The following is a 7,132-nucleotide window of genomic DNA, read 5'->3' on the forward strand; positions in this document are numbered from 1 at the left end:
CCAAGTACATGATTGGCCTTCTAATTCAGAATTGGTTTTGTCAGTGAGGGAGTACAAGTGTACTAGTAAAAAACAACATTATTTTCTCATGGCAGTTGGAAAATAGAGATGAACACATGCATTAAATATCATTCTTACCTAAAGGAAGGTTATGGCGCCAATATGGATGATAAGGATTGGAACACATATCTCTCTTTGTGTAGTTCCACCAAAATGAACCAACTGTTCCATTCTGACATTCCAGTTAAACAACACAAAAGTCACTTCTTTTAAGAAGAGTTTTGTGCAGTGCACCAAAAGGTCACAATAGCAACCAGGTGAATTGGATATCCCTGTTTGCACAAAAAGGCACAGAGGGAACATTCAGAGTCTCAAACAATTACAGGCAAAAACATTTTTCTAAACTTGTCCGAGTCTCAAAAAATTACAGGCAAAAACAGTGGCATGGCTTCATTTTTACCAGGGACATTATATTAAGAACAACTAAGGCTGCGTTCGGTTCACAGGTTTGGTGCAGGATTTTCGTAGGAACACAATTCTTACGTTATTCTTCCCCTTCCTACCGTTCGGAGCACGGGAAAGGTGAATAGTGTTTCATAGGAAAGCTGGTCTGGTAGTACTGATTCCATCGGATTAGAAACATCCATGTGCTACTCATTTTTTGGGCGGAAGCCTGAGGCAGGCGCTCGCTGCCATGCGTTAGACATGTTGACGTGCTGTGTTTGCCGGAATAAAAAAATCAACCTATGTGTGGTACGTGAGGTGAGGACAAGAGTAGTCACTGTGCAACTGAATAAACAAATAGCATCTCATACTGCCAAGCTTGCTACTCTAAAAAAACAAATCTGTACATTTCGTAGTCCATCCAAACACATTCTCTTGAGAGTTTCCTCCGGTTCTCTGTTCCATAGTTTTATACCTACATTCCTTTCCTATTCCTCTATTTTGATCAAGACCTATGTTTTTTGCCCCTTTATTCTGACCGGAGCCTAAATATTTGGTATAAGGGCATGGGACAGTGGGTGCACCAGCAGTACAGCACCATGTACGTAAACATGGGCATAAAGTGGTGATTCATAGTTTGTTGCCCCAAGAAACAAACATCCAAGGAACATATCTAGGTTGGTCCCATTTTTTGTTCACTCTAGCCACCTACTCCTATGTGTGGATAGCAAATCTGGTCCTGGTCATACCACTGTGTACAACGTTACCCCTACATTTCCCTTTTCGACCAAGAGACCGGTTGGACGACCAGTATGTACTACTTTCATCCCCTTTCCTTCCTGTTTGTACCAAGTCCGATGTACATACTAAATTCCCCCACCCCCACTTTATTTCAATGACAAGTATTTTCGGACGGAGGGAGTACAAGATTCAACTCCATGACGTAGCTTTACCTCTAACAATAGAAGAAAAAAATAGGTGACGTTGGACCATCCGATCGGGAGGGGCTGAGAGGTTGAAAATGATGCACATGCAGCAACGTAGAGAGCTGGGGAAGTAGAGCTAAGGCGGTTTCGAATGAAGATATACCTAAAGGTCGTCGGGATGTGGATAGGTGGGCGGCGGGAGGCCGGATCCTCCCATAGGCAACGACGAAGGGATCGGAGGACCTCCCACGCTGGCGCTCGGCCAGAGATAACGGTGCGGCCGGCAGCGGGTCTCCTCCCTCGCTGTCGACGACGGCCTAAACGCTGCCCCTCCTCCCCTTCACCGGTGGAGGGGGATACGTCCGGATCTGTAACCAGCGGTGAGGATAGAAAGCCAATGTTTTTTGAAGGGAGAAAGACAGTGTTACTACCCCTATCTTGTTTAGATCTGGAGAGGATGAGAGTGTGTGAATAGAGCAGCCCTAGCAAGCAAGCGCGGAGGCTCCGGCCTATATATAAGTAGTGGGGTAGTTTTCCTTTTTCACTCCATCAAAACAATCGTTTAAAATCGTGTACTACTACATGCCAGGTCGCGGTTTTTTTAGTTGTTGATTGTTTTTTGAGATAGCTACCCGCTTGTTCCAAGTGGTGTTCGGTGTGGCAGGTCGCACTTTGTATCATTCAAGTCTGGTACTACAAGTCCCTCCATTAAATGAACAACCACCCCCTCGTAAAAATTGTGAACAAGCCCATGGCTAAAATTAGCGGAAACGTGGGTTGCCCCAACATGCATTATTATTTATATTTTCTACTCCCTCTGTTCCTAAATATAAGTCTTTTTTATTAGCCACACCTAAGACAAGAATTTTTTTATTAGCAGTGAACCCCACATGTCATAAACACAAAAAATGTGGCAAGATTCCCTTAGGCAAGCCAAAGTGTGTCTAACAATTTGAGCAACTCATGTTAGGCAAGTGTGGCAAGTGTGGGAAAAATAATGTGGCAACATAAGACAAACATAGTCACAATCCAAACAGCCCCGTAATTTTTTGTGACATGCATGAAAATTTGGTTAGTTAAATTTATAGTCAAAATTTGGCAAGGTGCATCAAATCAACACATGCAAGTATCAAAAGGAAAGTCATGTCATGCATGCATGCGTTGTACTCCCTCCATTTCCAAATATATGTCTTTTTAGAGATTGCAACAAGTGACTACATACGAAGCAGAATATGTCTACTCCTACATACGAAGTAGCCCATTTGAAATGTGTAAAAAGACTTTTATCAAGTGCAGTGCTTTGATGTGTCGCGTCAACTCATACAAGACCGAGAACTTTGATTACTACGACGCCCTCTCCCTCACGGACTGAGCTCCGGTGCCTTAACTGAACCTGCCTTTGGCTACATGACAGGTGGGCCAACCACCTGTTGGGCCCACCTGTCATAGACGCAAAGGCAGGAGCAGTAAGTAGAAGCTTTCGCTACACGCTATCCCTCCCGCACGAGGTGGACAGACATGCAGCTGTGGATTTGATACTGTAGAAGTAGGAGTAACATCATTGTTCATCTTCTCGAAGAGGCGAAGAGCCAAGCGCAAACCGAACGTGGCAGTTGCGAACGCTCGCGTGGTGCGGTTCCTTGGAGTACTAGCCAGGCTCTTGCATGAGACAAAATTGCTATTGTTTAACAATTAAACTCCATTATCCATTGGTTGATACTCATTCTGCATAGGTCCACGCGCTCAGCTCCATTTCCTCCTGGGGTCACCAATGTTTATTTGCTAATTAATAGCATTCCATGCAATAAACTAGCCACTACAAGTCATTAAAAGCATGCACACCTCTCATCTCTTATTGGTTGATACATATGTCAAGAAACAAGAAACAAGGTAGAAGTTAATGCACCGCGCCTAAGGCCGGTCATAGTGGAGAGTAACATATACTAGTATCATGCATTATGATACTAGTGTATGATACTACATCCATAGTGCATTGTATCATAAAGTAGTATCATAGATGGTGTTATTTATTGCCATGCATGACACATGTTAGCATAACATTAATTATGATACAGTATCTACCTATGTTACTACTACCCTCTCTCTCTTCTTTAATTGTCTACCACATAAGCATGTTTGCGAGCCCCAAGTATATGATACTAGTTATGTTACCCCCACTATGGCCAGCCTAAGTGTTTGGGGACTATTTCGTTTTCGTAAGATGACTTACACACCTAGACGGAGGGAGTAGTATAGACCTGTAAACCGGAAAGGAGTATTTACCTTTCTAGAGATTTCAACAAGTGACTAGACTACACCGTGTGCAGTACCCCCTTCCTTCTGGTTTATAGGGCTCAAACCTCAAATCTCATGAACCGAGGCATTTTGCGATTGGAGGAATGTATCTCGTACTTTACAAAACTACCCTAATTAAACTCATGCATTAATTACGTAGTTCTCTCGTTTTCCTCTCCGCCTTGGTCGCGGTGCACAATATTGAGCACTCCTATATGACTAGCCGCTCTATCTACATGCGGGACATTTCAAAGCATCCAGGCCCGCATGCCATCCACCATATCACAGCGAGGTGCTACAGTCGAGACTCACCTGTCACCCCGGTGTGGCCGTCATGACCCATCATATCACAAAACCCACACCTTTACCAGCAGTGGTAAGGTGGCCTCCAAGTTGGACTGGACGAAGCAACCATCATTTCATTGGAACGCTTGTTCAAGCTCTTTCTTCCCTTACTTGAAGAAAACCTCACTCCAGGCTACTCACTTCTTCCATTTTTCTTCTCCACCGACAAAGGAAAGGTGGGCAAATCAGTTATGCTGCTATATTTTCATTCCAATAATCTTCTTTTTGCGAAGCACCGACCGATTCTCACATCCTATTCTTTTCCCGTTTTCATTGCGATTTTGGTTTCCTTTCGATTGCTTTTTGTTTGTTAGTTCATTGATGGATCCTGGAGCACTAGGCAAAGAGTTGCCGGCGGACAACCCACTGGAGACAGCGATCTCCAGGAAGCGAGCACCGACCAACGAGTTGACCATGTTGGCAGGCCAACCCATGGAGACGAAGAACTCCAAGAAACAAGCACTGGCCAAAGAGTTGAGGATGTTGGCGGACGAACTCCTCAAAGAAAGTTGGAAGAACAGCAAGGGCCCCACTGTGCCTACCCCAAGAACTCTGATTGCGACCTATGTGAGGCTCAAGACCGAGTTTGAGGAGATAGTCACCATTGAGAAGCAGTATTCCCCTGGCAAGGTGATGGCCCCCATCGAGGACGAGGAGATGGCCCCTGGAGGGATGAGATCCCCCGGTGAGCTGCACAAGGTAAAGAATAATGGCTTATTACCATAGTTGTGGTTTTTGATTATTTGCAATGTGCTTGCTTTTTGATTATTTGCAATGTGCTTGCTAATATGTTAGGGTTGTGCAGGTGCCGGTGGTTGTCCTTGATGATTCCAATGTCGTGGACCATCCTGTTGGCATCGCCCCAGAGATCGATTACGATGCCGCTGTCCATCCTGTGGACATCGCCCCAGAGATCGATTCTGATGTCGCGGCCAGTCCTGTGGACATCGCCCCAGAAATCGATTCCCATGCCGCTGTCCGTGCTGTGGTCATTGCCCGAGAGATCGATGACAAGAAATAGTTGGTCGCGCTAATCCTTCAGGGTAGTTTGCATTGCCCTGTGTTTAATTACCAGAACGATGCGTGTTATCAAACCATCTTAGGGCTAGTGCACTGTCTTGTGTGGGCGGATCTTGCTACTTTTGTTTGATAGTGAATCATGCGATGACTCGTGCGAACCCTCTCCGAGTTATGGAAACAGATGTATCCTCACCAGCTTTTGATGTAATATATGGCATGCTTATATGTAAGTTTGAACTGTTTATCATATCAGCAGGGTTTGTTTGATGATTCTTGGTGTTAGTAGGCTAGCTACTGTGCGAGCTATGGTACTTGCAAAACACTCACCGAAGAGAAATGTTGGGGCTAATGAGCTCGTGGTACGCTTATACTTATCCCTCGTCAATCGACCAATAGCCCTAGCTCCTAAAATTGTCGGCTTAGTGATCGATCAGAAAATAGTCGACATACATTCAGGCCTCATTTGGTTCATAAGGTAGGAAAATTGTTGCAAAAGTACGGAGAACATGCAACACAAAATCATAGCAGTGCAGAGACGTACTCCCTCTGTTCCAAAATAGATGACCTAGGACGGCTAGTTTGGCCTAGTGGGTTTCAGTGATATGACATGGTACAGTGCCGTCCAGTCTTCGCGTGTGGTAGCAGTATTGTGGGTACAGTAAGTTTTCTGGAAGAAGCAGAATTCAACGAAGTCATGATGGTTCCTTCGTCCGAACAACTTACAGTGGGAAAGGTTGGGCCTGCGATACGACCGGGGTAGACCAGGATAATTTTGTGCATGGCAGGTGGACCAGGATGGTCGGCGTCCCACATGTCGGCGAATGAAAGTATTCTTTCCGATATAGAGGACGAGCAACGAGTCTTCATTGTTTATTTTTGATGAAAGCTATTGTATCCACTGTTACTCCTTGACTTTGTCAATGCCTCTCTCCCCTCCACATAAGCGGGGACTACTTTCTATGCATGCAGCGGGCAGCTGGCGTCTTGAGGGGCCAGGTCGGTGAGAGCGGGCTCCGGAAGCGGTCCGGACTCCAGCATGGCCCACCTCACATTATCACCATATATTTCTTGGAGTCCGTGCCCGGCGGGCGGGCGATCTCTTCTCCCTCCCCCATTTCTCTCTTCTCAGTCGACGCTCGCCGAGCGATTAGATTTTGGCTATCGACGGTTTATTCAATTACGGCCCCACATGTCAGTGAAATTGCAAGACAACATGTGTCCCCTCTGGTGAGCGGCGTGCGAGCCAGACTGTCGGGGTTGCGACGCGTACGAGTCGTAAGTGTGCCGCCTTTTCCTTTAGAACTTGTGAAGCATAACATTTTCGCGCGACCGATCGATAGAAATCCAGAACAAAATGACGAGGGCGGTGCTTTCCTGCTCGTTAGGCGGGCTAGTTCGAGTGATATGACGTGCTACAGTGCTGTCCACTTGCTCCATTTTTATGTAAGCAAGAGTTTACACTCTTACGCGGGAGGAGTGTGAAACACCGCGAATCAGATTTTGATCGAGGGATAACTGTTCCCTGCCAAATAATGGAGGATTGTTAGCGATTAAAGCATGATAGTTAGCGCATCTCCAGCGCCGGCCCACAAATATACACTGGCATCTGTCCGAGGGCACTGATGGATGCCATCCGATGCTGCCCGCATACCTTTCGACAACTATATGAACTAACCAGACAAAATTCGTGCAAACAAAGCAAATTTCAAATTAACCAGATGAAATTCATTACATTTCGAAAACTTTTCCTACAAACTGGATGAAATTCAGTACATATTTCGCACAAACCGTACTAAACCTACTGTAAACCTAATCTAAACGATCGCCGGCGCCCGACCACCATGTCCGACCATGAACCCGAGAAAGCCGGCCATTGCCTTTGCCTCCTCCTCATCCGCCTCAATAACCTCCTCCTCCGGCCGGAGCACAAGGTTCTGAAGATTTCCGCCTCCACGTCGCCATCAAGCGGCTAATCGGCCACCGATGTTTACCCCACCAAGCTCGGCATCGACTGAGTGGAGTAGCGGTGGCCTTCCCGGGACTAGAGCGATGGCGACCTACCGTGTACTACTCTTCCTCGCTGCCGGCTGCGCCTGCGCACG

This window comes from Triticum aestivum, chromosome 6B, assembly GCF_018294505.1.
Source record: "Triticum aestivum cultivar Chinese Spring chromosome 6B, IWGSC CS RefSeq v2.1, whole genome shotgun sequence".
In the NCBI taxonomy this organism is placed as follows: Eukaryota; Viridiplantae; Streptophyta; class Magnoliopsida; order Poales; family Poaceae; genus Triticum; species Triticum aestivum.